Source organism: Pocillopora damicornis, chromosome 3 (genome assembly GCF_964200805.1).
Source record: "Pocillopora damicornis chromosome 3, jaPocDami1.2, whole genome shotgun sequence".
In the NCBI taxonomy this organism is placed as follows: Eukaryota; Metazoa; Cnidaria; class Anthozoa; order Scleractinia; family Pocilloporidae; genus Pocillopora; species Pocillopora damicornis.
Window position 1 is genome coordinate 14907136 of NC_142672.1, and position 11564 is coordinate 14918699.

At 38.8% G+C, this 11564-nt stretch overlaps 1 pseudogene; it reads right to left on the minus strand.

Annotated features, from left to right (window-relative positions):
• Positions 1 to 3457: 3457 nt before the first annotated feature.
• LOC149048435 (acyl-coenzyme A diphosphatase FITM2 pseudogene) lies at positions 3458 to 4212 on the minus strand (annotated as a pseudogene).
• Between the last annotated feature and the right edge of the window lie 7352 nt (positions 4213 to 11564).

Genomic DNA, 11564 nt, shown 5'->3' on the forward strand with positions numbered 1-11564 from the left:
AACTGTCTGCCAAAACTGCAAAGTTCGAAAATCAGTTTGTTGATGCATCACCCGCGCACTCGCTAACCGATCCTCATTTGAAGACTTAACTTTGTACTAACTGCAGCTCTGAGATCGGCTAAATCACATTTAAAGGAGCCGAGCCTCGCAAAGCAAAACCGTGAGATCTGTTAGGTTATCTTCATAATATTTTGGTAAAATTATAAAGTGAACTCACGCACGTGGAGAACGATGTCTATCAATGTCGATCCACCAGAAGTTGCGATATCAACAGGCAACTTACAAATAAATCTAACTTACTTATGTTAGCCAAACATGATTCCTATTAAGCTGAAAGTGTTGAAAGTTCATAGCTACAAACCTGCATTAAGAATGCTCCGGTGAACCATATTCAGCAACTTGGCTTCATTGTTACCGAAATCGAAAGAGGCAGTTATATTGTGGGGCGCCCACAGGTACGTGTAATGACGTCATCAGATTAAGTTATTTGTAGTGTAGCTCCAGGACAGGACTTCTCTGTTTACAAGCCAGGCTTAGTTACGCAGTAAAGTAAGATAATTTTGCGGGCTTATTTTCGCAGATATTGCGTATTGCCCTCAATCCACAAGGAAGAAATACAATAAAGAAAAACACCTATTATAATTCATTAAATATTTTATTGCTTTTCGGAAAAAAACGCAAGGGAGTAGTAGATAAGGGTAAGGGCGTAGGGGGTAAAGGGGTCCGCTTTTTGTTTGGAAAGTTTGTTGTAATGGCCCTTTTAGGCAGTGGAATTCTAAGATCAAATAGTATCACGAGAAAAGGGAGTAGGTTTCTAAAGAATCTGTGGTGCTGCATCGGTGGGAGAGTATAACAAGGTTATCTGGTATTATCAACTGTGTTGATAATGTAATTTGGCCCCCGTTTGGAGTTTGTAAGCTTACGTTTCGAGTGTTAGCCCTTCGTCAGAGCAATTGGAGGAATAATGGGTTATGTGTGGGAGCCACGCTATTTGTGGGAATATGGCGACGAGAAAACAAGAATAAATCAGTTGAATGAAAAGCGCTCGTTGATACCGTAGGGGATTAAGATTGTCGATTTGAAAGAAAATTTTGTTCTACAGTTTGCGGGTTTCCGAACTGCCTAGATGTAAGGAAAGGCCGCAAACTGCCATATGCTGCTTAGAATGATTAGGGAGATCCTGTTAGAGTATCTAGCGACTGGTTTGGATGCGTCCTTGTCATTTCTTTCTAAGTGGCGAAGGTTTTCTCGGATTCGGTCATCTAGTCGTCTTCCTGTTTCACCAATGTATAACTTGTTGCAATAAGTGCAAGTTATGCAGTCGATGACATTGGCGGAGGTGCAGTAAAGTGATCCGTGATCTCAATGGATCTCTTGGCCCGAAATTTTCTCTACGTTATAGATGAAAGGACAGGTTTTGCATTGTTAGCGAGCGCATTTGAAAGTTCCAGGTTGGTCATTGGTTTGCAATGAACTTCTGACCAAAAAGTTGCCTATGTTTTCGTCACGTTTGAATTAAATTACTAGAGGTTACGAAAAGGTAGCACCAGTCTCTGAATCGTTTTGAAGTAATTTAACGTTCAAGTCAAGAATGATTGATTTAACTGCGTGGTTGTGAGGGTGAAACGAGGGAGTGAATGGAATGCGACTAGTATTTTCCTTCTCAGCCGTTTGTAGTGCCGACTGTCGATCGATTTCTTGGGCGCGTAGGTGGCCCGCTTGAACGACAGAAACAAGATAGCCACTTTTATCGAAAATCTGACACATAGCCCCTGATTGTTCGAAAAAATCAGAGTGGTCACTAAAAACTACTACAAACTACAGTTCCTGACATAGATCCCTAGTCTCGTATCCAGATCTTTTAATTACAGTCTCACTGCAGAATCTAGGTGCGAAATTAACAGACCCCTGGACAGAAGGAAACAAAATAAAGACTAACGCTACAAAAATACCATATCAACTAAATTCATCTCCTACATACAACTCTTACTTTCTTGTTTGAAAATGGTTGTATTTTTTCCTGTGTGTATTTTGACAGTTTTTGCATTTTTGGGAGAGACTGGAATAAAGCAGTCACTCAACAAACTTAGATGGGGGTGGATTGGGAGCATAATAGGTTCTGGGAAGCCATCCGAAATACAAATTTGTTTCCAAGAGGTAAGCACCCCTGGAAGTAGACCTGTCAGTACTATCAAATTCGACTAAAAATCCAGGTTCCAGTAAAAAATTCAATGTTCTCAATAACAGGAGCAGTTCTACCAGGAAATAGTAATAAAGGGGGTAAGTTTCTGAAGAAACTGTGGTGCTGCAACGGTGGGTGAGAATAAGAGGGTAATTCAGTATTATCAACTGAGTCAATCTCGTAAATTGTCCACCGTAAAGACTTTCAAGCTAATGTTAAAAGCCCCAGGTCCTTTGCTCTAACGAAGGGCTTACAATCCAAACATCAACTTTGAAACTCCCCATGGTGGCCAGTTTACATTTTCAACTCAGTTGATAACATAAAATTAATAGAAACTAGTTTGAGATAGATAACAAAAAAAATCAAGATTGGCTATAAATCTGGTTAAAGTAAATGCACTTTCCCTGACCTGTTATTCCCTATATGTAGTTGGTTAAGAAATGCATAAAAATGGCCCAGCATTTCTCAAGTTACTGTTTGTATCTACACCAGTCAGTCTGCTTGGGTCACTGATTGTGCCATTCTTCTACCACAGACTGTGATTGGCTTGCTTCTTCTGACATTTACTTTTAGACAGAGCATCTGGGGTATGTTCAAAGGATAACATTAGCTTTTCAAATCAGACCTTCCCACCTAATAATGCAATCAATATTTTTCATACTTTTTACCTACATTATCAAAGTTTTATCTGCTCAGCTTCTCAGGAGCGTCCAAATATTCTTAGCTGTATTAGCTCAGATTAATTCAATAAATAAAAAGACACAACAATGGCTTTCACTCCCCCACCCCTCTCCTTATTTTTGACCATTACCACCCCCTTGATACAAATTTCTTTCTCTCCCCAGCCTTCCGCTACCTTTAAAATCAAAGTTGGTGGTCATAACTTTTTTTTCAGAAAATACTGACCACTCACTTGCCAAAATTATGCCTGCTCTGCAGGCTACAGAAAAGTTAGTTAGACATAAGCACTGATATCAGACAATAAACAACACTAAACAGAAGGCCAAAACTCACTTCTTGGATTCTCCAATTAGAAGGTTTAGGTTCTTGGGATTACATAATTATTAATAATATCTTTTGAGGGCAAACTTCAAAATAAAAGGCGACAAATTTCTTCCCACAAACGAACTGCAATAAAAGTCATTGCAAAAAAAGGAGTCTGAAAAATTCAGTTGGGAACTACATAAAGTATCAGGAATCTTATTCAGGAACAAAGCTATGATTTATTCTATATATAATTTGTGTGCTAAAATTCACAGTTAAGTGAAAACAACTTCAAGCAGTCACTTCAGCACTAGGGACCCAAGGCATTCCTAGTGACAGTGCATCATGATACCAGACTCTGTAAGTGATATACCAGGTAAATATCGCTATCAAAGCTCCAAGAACTTTCTGATAAAAAGTGTGAAAATAAATTGTGGTGAACACAAGCATGAACTCCCACAAGATTAACAGGAGGCCTGCAAAGAAGGAAAAAACTTCTACCAAAGGTGTTACTAGTCGAGCAATGTTCCGGTGTTGAAAGCCATTAATATTTTCAGGATTTGTTTGTACAACAGGCGACGTTATTGACGCCAATGAAGTTTGGGTTGTAGTTCTTCACTAATAACCAGTGCACCGTAAGTTAGAAGAAAACAGTGTCCCGATATATCAAAACCATTCCAGTAAAATCCCTCTTGATAGCAGCTCCTCTTTGAAATCAATTTTTCTTCTCCTTCGCAAAAGCCGGTCAACTCCTCGATGTAAACAAACAGATTCACCCAGAAATACCATCCACACGTGGCTACAACCATCCTACTTAGATGTTTCAGTATCGCAAACGGATTCAAAGAAGTGTATACGGACGAAGTAAAGGATATGAAGGGAATTAAAACAAGAAGTGTCCAACCCCAGCCAAACTTGACAAAATACACGTTTAAGACATTTCTCTTGTTCGAGAGATAGGACTGAGGAAGCGGTTGAAAACCGTGGAGGAATGAACCTACCACAACAACAAACAAATAAAAGGCTACTTTTAAATGCGTCGGCATTAGAACCCAATCGTAGAAATCTCTAGGACGCATGAAATTTTTCAACAAACGCGGCGTGAGTATTCGACCTGAAGTACCTGAGTGGTGATTGTCACCACTTTTTGTGGATTTCACCTTCTTTTCGGTTTCAATGTATGACACGGATGCTTCTTTATTTCTTTTTCTCTCCTGATGAAAAGACGAATCTGCAGGACTAGAAAAAAAGAACTTTACTTTATTAGTGCGACTCACTTAGCGGTAAAGACAAGCGTATTCAAGCTCGTACGATCTTTATAATTGTGACTATTATTATCCAACAGCGGTGATGAAAAGAGTAAAAATAACATGTGACGATCGTAAACATGTCAATTATATCCTTTTATGTGTAGTATTGCTGGGTATTTCTACGACTGATGTGCTTTATCTTAAGAGCATTTCAGGTGATCGTAGGAGCAAACCTTATCGAGGCATTACTTATAAAAATCTCTTTTTGGCAAAAACTGCTTTCTGTCTCCTGCGGACTGCACATATTTTTTTTTCATAAAATCGCCTTATTATGGGGGGCTGGGGCCGAACGTTCCCAATTCTATTTCAGATTCGAGCCTAAAAACGTTCTTAACATGTTCTTAAAGTTGTGTGGTATAATATTTCAATCAACAATTTGGATGCAACCAGATTAAGTTCGACTTCAAGCTGACATGTTGTTTAGTTAATCGTGCCATTAGACTACGAGCAGTCCCTCCTTTTCGGCGAAGTCAGTCGAGGAAGCGAAAAAAAAAACAACAACAACAACAATTAGTAAGACAAAATTGACGTTAGCGCGCCGCGGGGAGCGCTTCACTCCTAGACCTCCCCGCGGCCTCTTAAAATCAAATTTTTTAAATTTCTTATACCCTTATTAATACTTCTATTCCTTTATACAAAGACAGTAAGTAGCAAACGTCTCTCCAACGGATACAATTATTTGTAAGACATCATGTCTTACTGAGCATCAATGCAGTGTTACGAAGGGTTGTGCTTTAAAACTTCAATAATTTTCCATATTTTCACCTCGGTTTATTTAGAAACTTACCTCCTTTAATCATAAAACCTGAAAACGTACAATTTGATACCCGAATTTTTTTTTACCGTCATGAACACTGGCAAATATAACTACGAGTGGTTTGTCCAATGTGAGCCACCAGTGAACGTAAGAAGCAATTGACAAGAAGGTGACAGCGTACCTGTTAATTTGTCAAGGGCCTCTGGCTTAGGGCCACTTTCATCTTCTGTAAAGAGAGCAAAGTTTTAACATGCTTCGTTAGAAGACCACCCGTATTTAAATACACGTAAAAAAATATAGAGCAGAATGAAAACAATACCATTTACATGGAACTTAAAAACAAACAAACAAGCAAAAACAGACAAATAAACAAAAACAACAAAACAACAAAACAACAACATCAACAGCACTAAGAAGAACTTCAGTTTCAGCAACGAGTTTGTGTGGATTTTCTTTATCAAAAAGCTCATTCTCCCTATAGGTCTTATATTAATTTCATTCTCGATAAAACCAAATTCATTTCCGTTCGCACCATAAGATGGCTTGTATTCTTTCGACTGCTTCTTGTTGGGGCGTTCAGGATTCACCTCCACACCTTCTAGAACATCTGATCAAATAGAAAACGGACACAAACAAAGATAATTCACGAATCATCGACAAAAAAAGTGCATGAAAAGATCTTGAAAGGAGAGCCTCACTCCAGTCGTATAATAACTCAGATTATACCTGTCGCAAGACAAGGAAAAAATCATAAACAGCAAACGAGTTTTGGTTGCTCGTCGTAATGAATTACGGCCCTACAGTTGTCTTAGGAAAAAGTCATGGAAAAACACGCAGAATATTCCAAGTCTACCGCAGTATTTTAAATTTTGAGTGAGCGTAAGTTAAGAGCACAAAAGGACCCCTTTGTTGATGTACTGTTACTTTGTAAGAGTTCGAATTTGAGTTTCCGAATTTTTTTTTTAGGGGGAAGGTGTGTGTAGGTGGAGTGTAAAGAGAGAGATATAATATAAGGCGGGATAACGTCGAGTCAGTGAACTCACTTGTTGAATATCTGCTGAAAACAGTAGTACCTGACTGGTGATTGTCACCACTTTTTGTGGATTTCATCTTCTTTTCGGTTTCAATGTATGACACGGATGCTTCTTTATTTCTTTTTCTCTCCTGATGAAAAGACGAATCTGCAGGACAAGAAAAAAAGAACTTTACTTTATTAATGCGACTCACTTAGCGGTAAAGACAAGCGTATTCAAGCTCGTACGATCTTTATAATTGTGACTATTATTATCCAACTGCGGTGATAAAAAGAGTAAAAATAACATGTGACGATCGTAAACATGTCAATTATATCCTTTTATGTGTAGTATTGCTGGGTATTTCTACGACTGATGTGCTTTATCTTAAGAGCATTTCAGGTGATCGTAGGAGCAAAACTTGTCAAGAGGCACTACTTATAAAAATCTCTTCTTGGCAAAAACTACTTTCTATCTCCCTGCGGACTGCACTTTTTTGTTTTCATAAAGTCGCCTTATTATGGGGGGTTGAGGCCGAACTTTCTCAAGTTTTTTTTTCAGATTTGAGCCTGAAAACGTTTTGACATGTTCTTAAAGTTGTATGTTATAGTATTTCAACAAATCAATTTGGACGCAACCAGATTAAGTTCGACTTCAAACTGACTTATTGTTTAGTAAATCGTGCCATTAGACTAAGAGCAGTCCCTAGTTCTTATTAAAAAAGGTTCTTATAGAAAAACGTGTTTATTATGTCCAAATCTAACCATAGAAATATAAAATAACATCCTATTTTGATGAAAAAATTACATAAATATCATAATCTCAAATTTTGATATTGAAATCGGGCTTCTTACTCAATTTCGTCGTTTTTATTAAGGTTATGGCAGCAGAATTGAAATTGCTTAAAAATTAAGTTAGTCCCATTTTGGTTTCAGTACTTTTCAGTCAATCAATGCTAATGTTTATGCGTAATTCGCGGCCAGAATTACAACGTACCCTCCCGACTCCAAAAAATGCACCCTTTATTATAGACACTATTATAAGCGCTTTGATTATAACAGTTATTACATTACCAACATTATTATTATTAGTAGTAGTAGTAGTAGGAGAAGTAGTATTATCATTATTATTGTTATTTTTATTATTATTATTATTATTATTATCATTATCGTCATTATTTTAAATGACCTGAAAAATTATGTAAACGGTTGGATATTTTACTGCATACCACTCAGAATGTGGATCATCTTGTTAATAAGAGCTTTACATTGTGTGGACCAGCTGTATTTCTCGTCGTAGGAGGTACGTAGGTCTTTAGCCTCCGAAAGTCGGGTCTTCCTTTTTTTCCTCCAGACGGTCTTGATCTCTTCTGCCCATACCTTGGAGTCTTCTGAATCAACGACGCAAGAGGCACCAAACGGTACTTTACTCAGGGCTTCCCCAAATCCAGAGTTCTTACTAACTAGAATAGGGACACCCGCTGATAAAGCTTCTAGACCTGTTAGGCCAAATCCTTCTGTTCTGGATGGCATGAGTAGAAGATCGACTTCGCAAAACAACTGCTTCACGCTTTCTCGTTCTTGCACAAGGCCTCTTACAGTAAGGCGACTAGCAGGTAAATTGCACCTCAGAAAACTCTGTGCTATGTCTTCTTGTTTCCCCTTTGGAGCGCCGACGAAAATAAGACGGGCGTCTTCAATCTCAGCAACAGCACTGCCTGCAATGTCAAGACCCTTCAACTCAAAGTCATCAATAAATCCTCGATCAAACAATAGAATGCTACACGATTTCAAATCTTCTTCAACGTGTTTGACATTCTCAAATTCGTCAAAAACACCAGGGGTGAACTCAAGAATAGCGCTGTCTTTCTTGCACCCACGAAGACATCTGCGAATTGACTCGTATAACTTGGGCCCAACGCCAACAACGAAGTCCGCCAGTTTACAAAGTTCCACTTCTGTTTTGTGCTTTTTCTCCCCTGATGAAATGGTATTTTGAGAGGACTTAAACATTGCAAGTTCCTCCGCGTCTGTGTGGACAACTTGAATCCACTTACACTGGCACGATTCTCTAATAACCTGGGCTTGGCGCCCAAGCTCCACACCATGGCCAACAACCACGTGAATTTGCAGATCATTGGGTGGAAAACTTAGCAATTCCATTTCACCGTATCCGGGCCGTGCTTTTGCTCGAACAATTTCAATACTGTAACGACGAGCAGTTCTTTCGTCTTCCTCGCTGCATTTTGGCACGAAGAGAGAAACTTCGACTTCATGAAATTTAGCCAACTGAATTGCTAGCTCTCTGTTTAAGGTAGGTAGTTCGCCTTGATCCGATCCCCACTCTGATGCTAGGATTGTAACTTTTAACTTGTGAGCGGATAAAGGGTGTTGGCTTTTTTCTTCAAGTCCGAGCGATCGTGAAGAAGTCATCGAAGAAACAGGAACAATATAACTGTAGGAAATAAACGATATATTATGTTCCAAAACTGATTCATGGAAAACCTTGTAGTTATCTACTTAATTGATGCTTAGATACATAAATAAAATTTTTCATGTTGCCTTGTTTAATTACCCGAAATGCGATTCATTTCTCTTATTCCCTACGATAATCGACGGTGCACTTTTCATTGGGAAATAGGGTGCTAACAATTTGAAGCAGAGGGACCGTTTCTTAAGTTGGGTAATTTGGTTTAATCAACTGCGATGGTAATGTAAATTGCCCACGTAGAGAGAGGTAGACGAGAGGCTAACACTCAAAATGTCAGCTTTAGAATCTCTTTACGGTAGCCAATTCACATTGTCCAACCCAGTTCATAAATACCCCCCACCAACGCTACACCACAGTTTCTTTTGAAACTCACCCCGCTTTTCTTACGTAGCCATTACAACTGTGTAAAATTCAGCGAGCCTTAAATATGCTAATTTGCTGCATTCCTCGAGTCTCATTGTTAACCATGTGGTTCAGTCTCGGATTTCGTAAATCTTTGTATTTAATTTTTGATTTGCTAATCATTCTCACTTGGTGAATGAAATATTATAGAGTAGCCTTAAACTAATTAAGCTTACTTTCTTTTACTTCACTCAACTTTACTGCATACCTCCATCTCGATAATTTTGATCAATACACATAGGTTAGGGTCAACTTGTGGATTATCGCAGACGAAATTTGCTATATCGTACCCTGTTTTCTACGTTTCGGGCATCTTACCAAAATTACGTTTGGGAGGTAAATCCCATCATTTTCTACTGTCATGATACAAGTTGTAACTTTGTAAAGTTTAGAAATGACTTGTATTTGTGTAAGTATTTACTAATCATACGTTACAACGATTAAATTATCACGACCGTAAAGCAGAGAGCCATTTTGTCCGCGCACGCGCCAGTAGAATTGTTGCGGCGCGTTTGGCGCCATTTTTACATTTTCTGTGCGCTTCCGCGGGTTTTCAACTGGGCGATCGACAGCTATTTGTAATATTATTTGGAGAGGGTTGAAAGAGTATGACAAGTTTACCAACATCTCTAACTCTGTGGATATTCGTGGTGTTTGCTGGTTCTTCGGATGAAGATATTTTAATGATCAAAGTGCGAACAAAACGCGAAAAAAGGCCGATAACTTAAAGTTTGAGATTTGCTTTAATGAAGATCAAAATGTGCACATGGGATAACAAACCTTGAAGATTAGTCTTAAGATGTTGACGTTTTACTTGTAAGAATCATAAAGTTGTATGTGGAGACGATCGTTAATTTAGCGTGACCTCAGCACTGAAGCGGGAGATTTGAATACACTCACGCCTTGAAAAGCCCATAATTAGAGAAGAAAGGGCCGAAAATTCGGTTTTTCCATTGCCGGAGGCAAGAATTGAGAAACCCAAGAGCGGGTTTTGAAGAGGAAGGGCTAATCCTTGATTTAAGCTTAAAAAGGGGAATTTCGAGAACGTATGAGGACTATTCCTGAGCCTTTGAAAATGACAAAAAAACGGACATTTTTAGAATGAAGGACGATTTCAAAAGCGATATTTCAAAAACTAAAACCGGCTTCTAAAAACCCAAGAGCGGGAAATAGAAGATGGATCTTTCCTGAAACAGAATCCGTTTTAACTTGGGAAATTGGTGAACGGTAACCACTTCCTCGCAGTTTTAAAATTTGTAGTCGAAGTTCCTTTCGAAAAATGGCGCGTTTCGAGTTCGACACTATTGTTTTCAGTCCAGACTTAAAGAACAATGGCTGTCAAAACTAAACAACTATTCAAGAAAACCACTCATTTGTAAAATAGACCATTTACCGCGAGTTTTAAAAATGATCTTAGCGCATCAGCTGCTTTATGCAACTAAACTACGCGATGGTGATTGATCAAAGAAAAAATGATCGTGACGGGAGCTCTTTACAGAGCTCATAGAACCCCCGATCCACCCTCATCTCATACAAGTAGTTCCACCTTTTCTTGAGGAAAGCAATCCAGTGTACATGATTCAAATGAGCTGTGAAGTAGCCTGGAAATGCAGAGAGTTTACTGGCTGCCTCATAGAGTATTTGATTTACTCCAAGCGAGCATCCTGCCTCTCGGCTAGAAGCTTAATGAATCCTCCTGCGATCGCTATGGTCACCAAAGGAAAAAGGCGAACTAAAAGCTTGTGAGATGCAAACAAAGAGAACTCGCACGGGAACCAACCAGCCTGAAGCTCAAACACGAGGAGTAGACAGAGGGCACGTGAGTTGCTCTCTTTTACTGGCTGCCTCGTGTGTGACTTTTATTTCGTTTCGTAGAAACAAGTATCAGAATGACTTACAGACCTAATAACGTCCTTTCTATTGTAGAAAAACTGTGCAGGTGGATTTTTCCAATGAAAATCAAATCCTACACGGGTAGTGATAGAACCAAAGTGTTTGTGAGTAAGATGAGGAAATAGATGAATATGTAACGAACGGTTTCAAAATCGAACGCTCTTCCAGGTTGTAAAACACGCACGTAATGTGTGATATTCTTCTAACAATCGCATAAACAATAACTTTCTAAGCAATTGTTTCGTAGCTCCGCCTTGACAAGTAAAGGAGCTTAATCAATATTCCCCGAGGAGGAATGAGCGCGTAATCTTTGACCAATCAAAGCTCTCCAGAATATCTTTCGCCGCTAATATTACGGATCTATAACTTTTTCGCTACTGCAAGTAAATGTCCCGAGAACAATAGGCATTCTACGCGATGATTTTACTTCAACTTTGAAGTAAGATTGCATAAGAATGAGGTGGCCCCCAAGCTTCATATCACCTCCAATAACATCGTTTTTTTCTTTCTCTTTATAGTCACAAGGAACACAA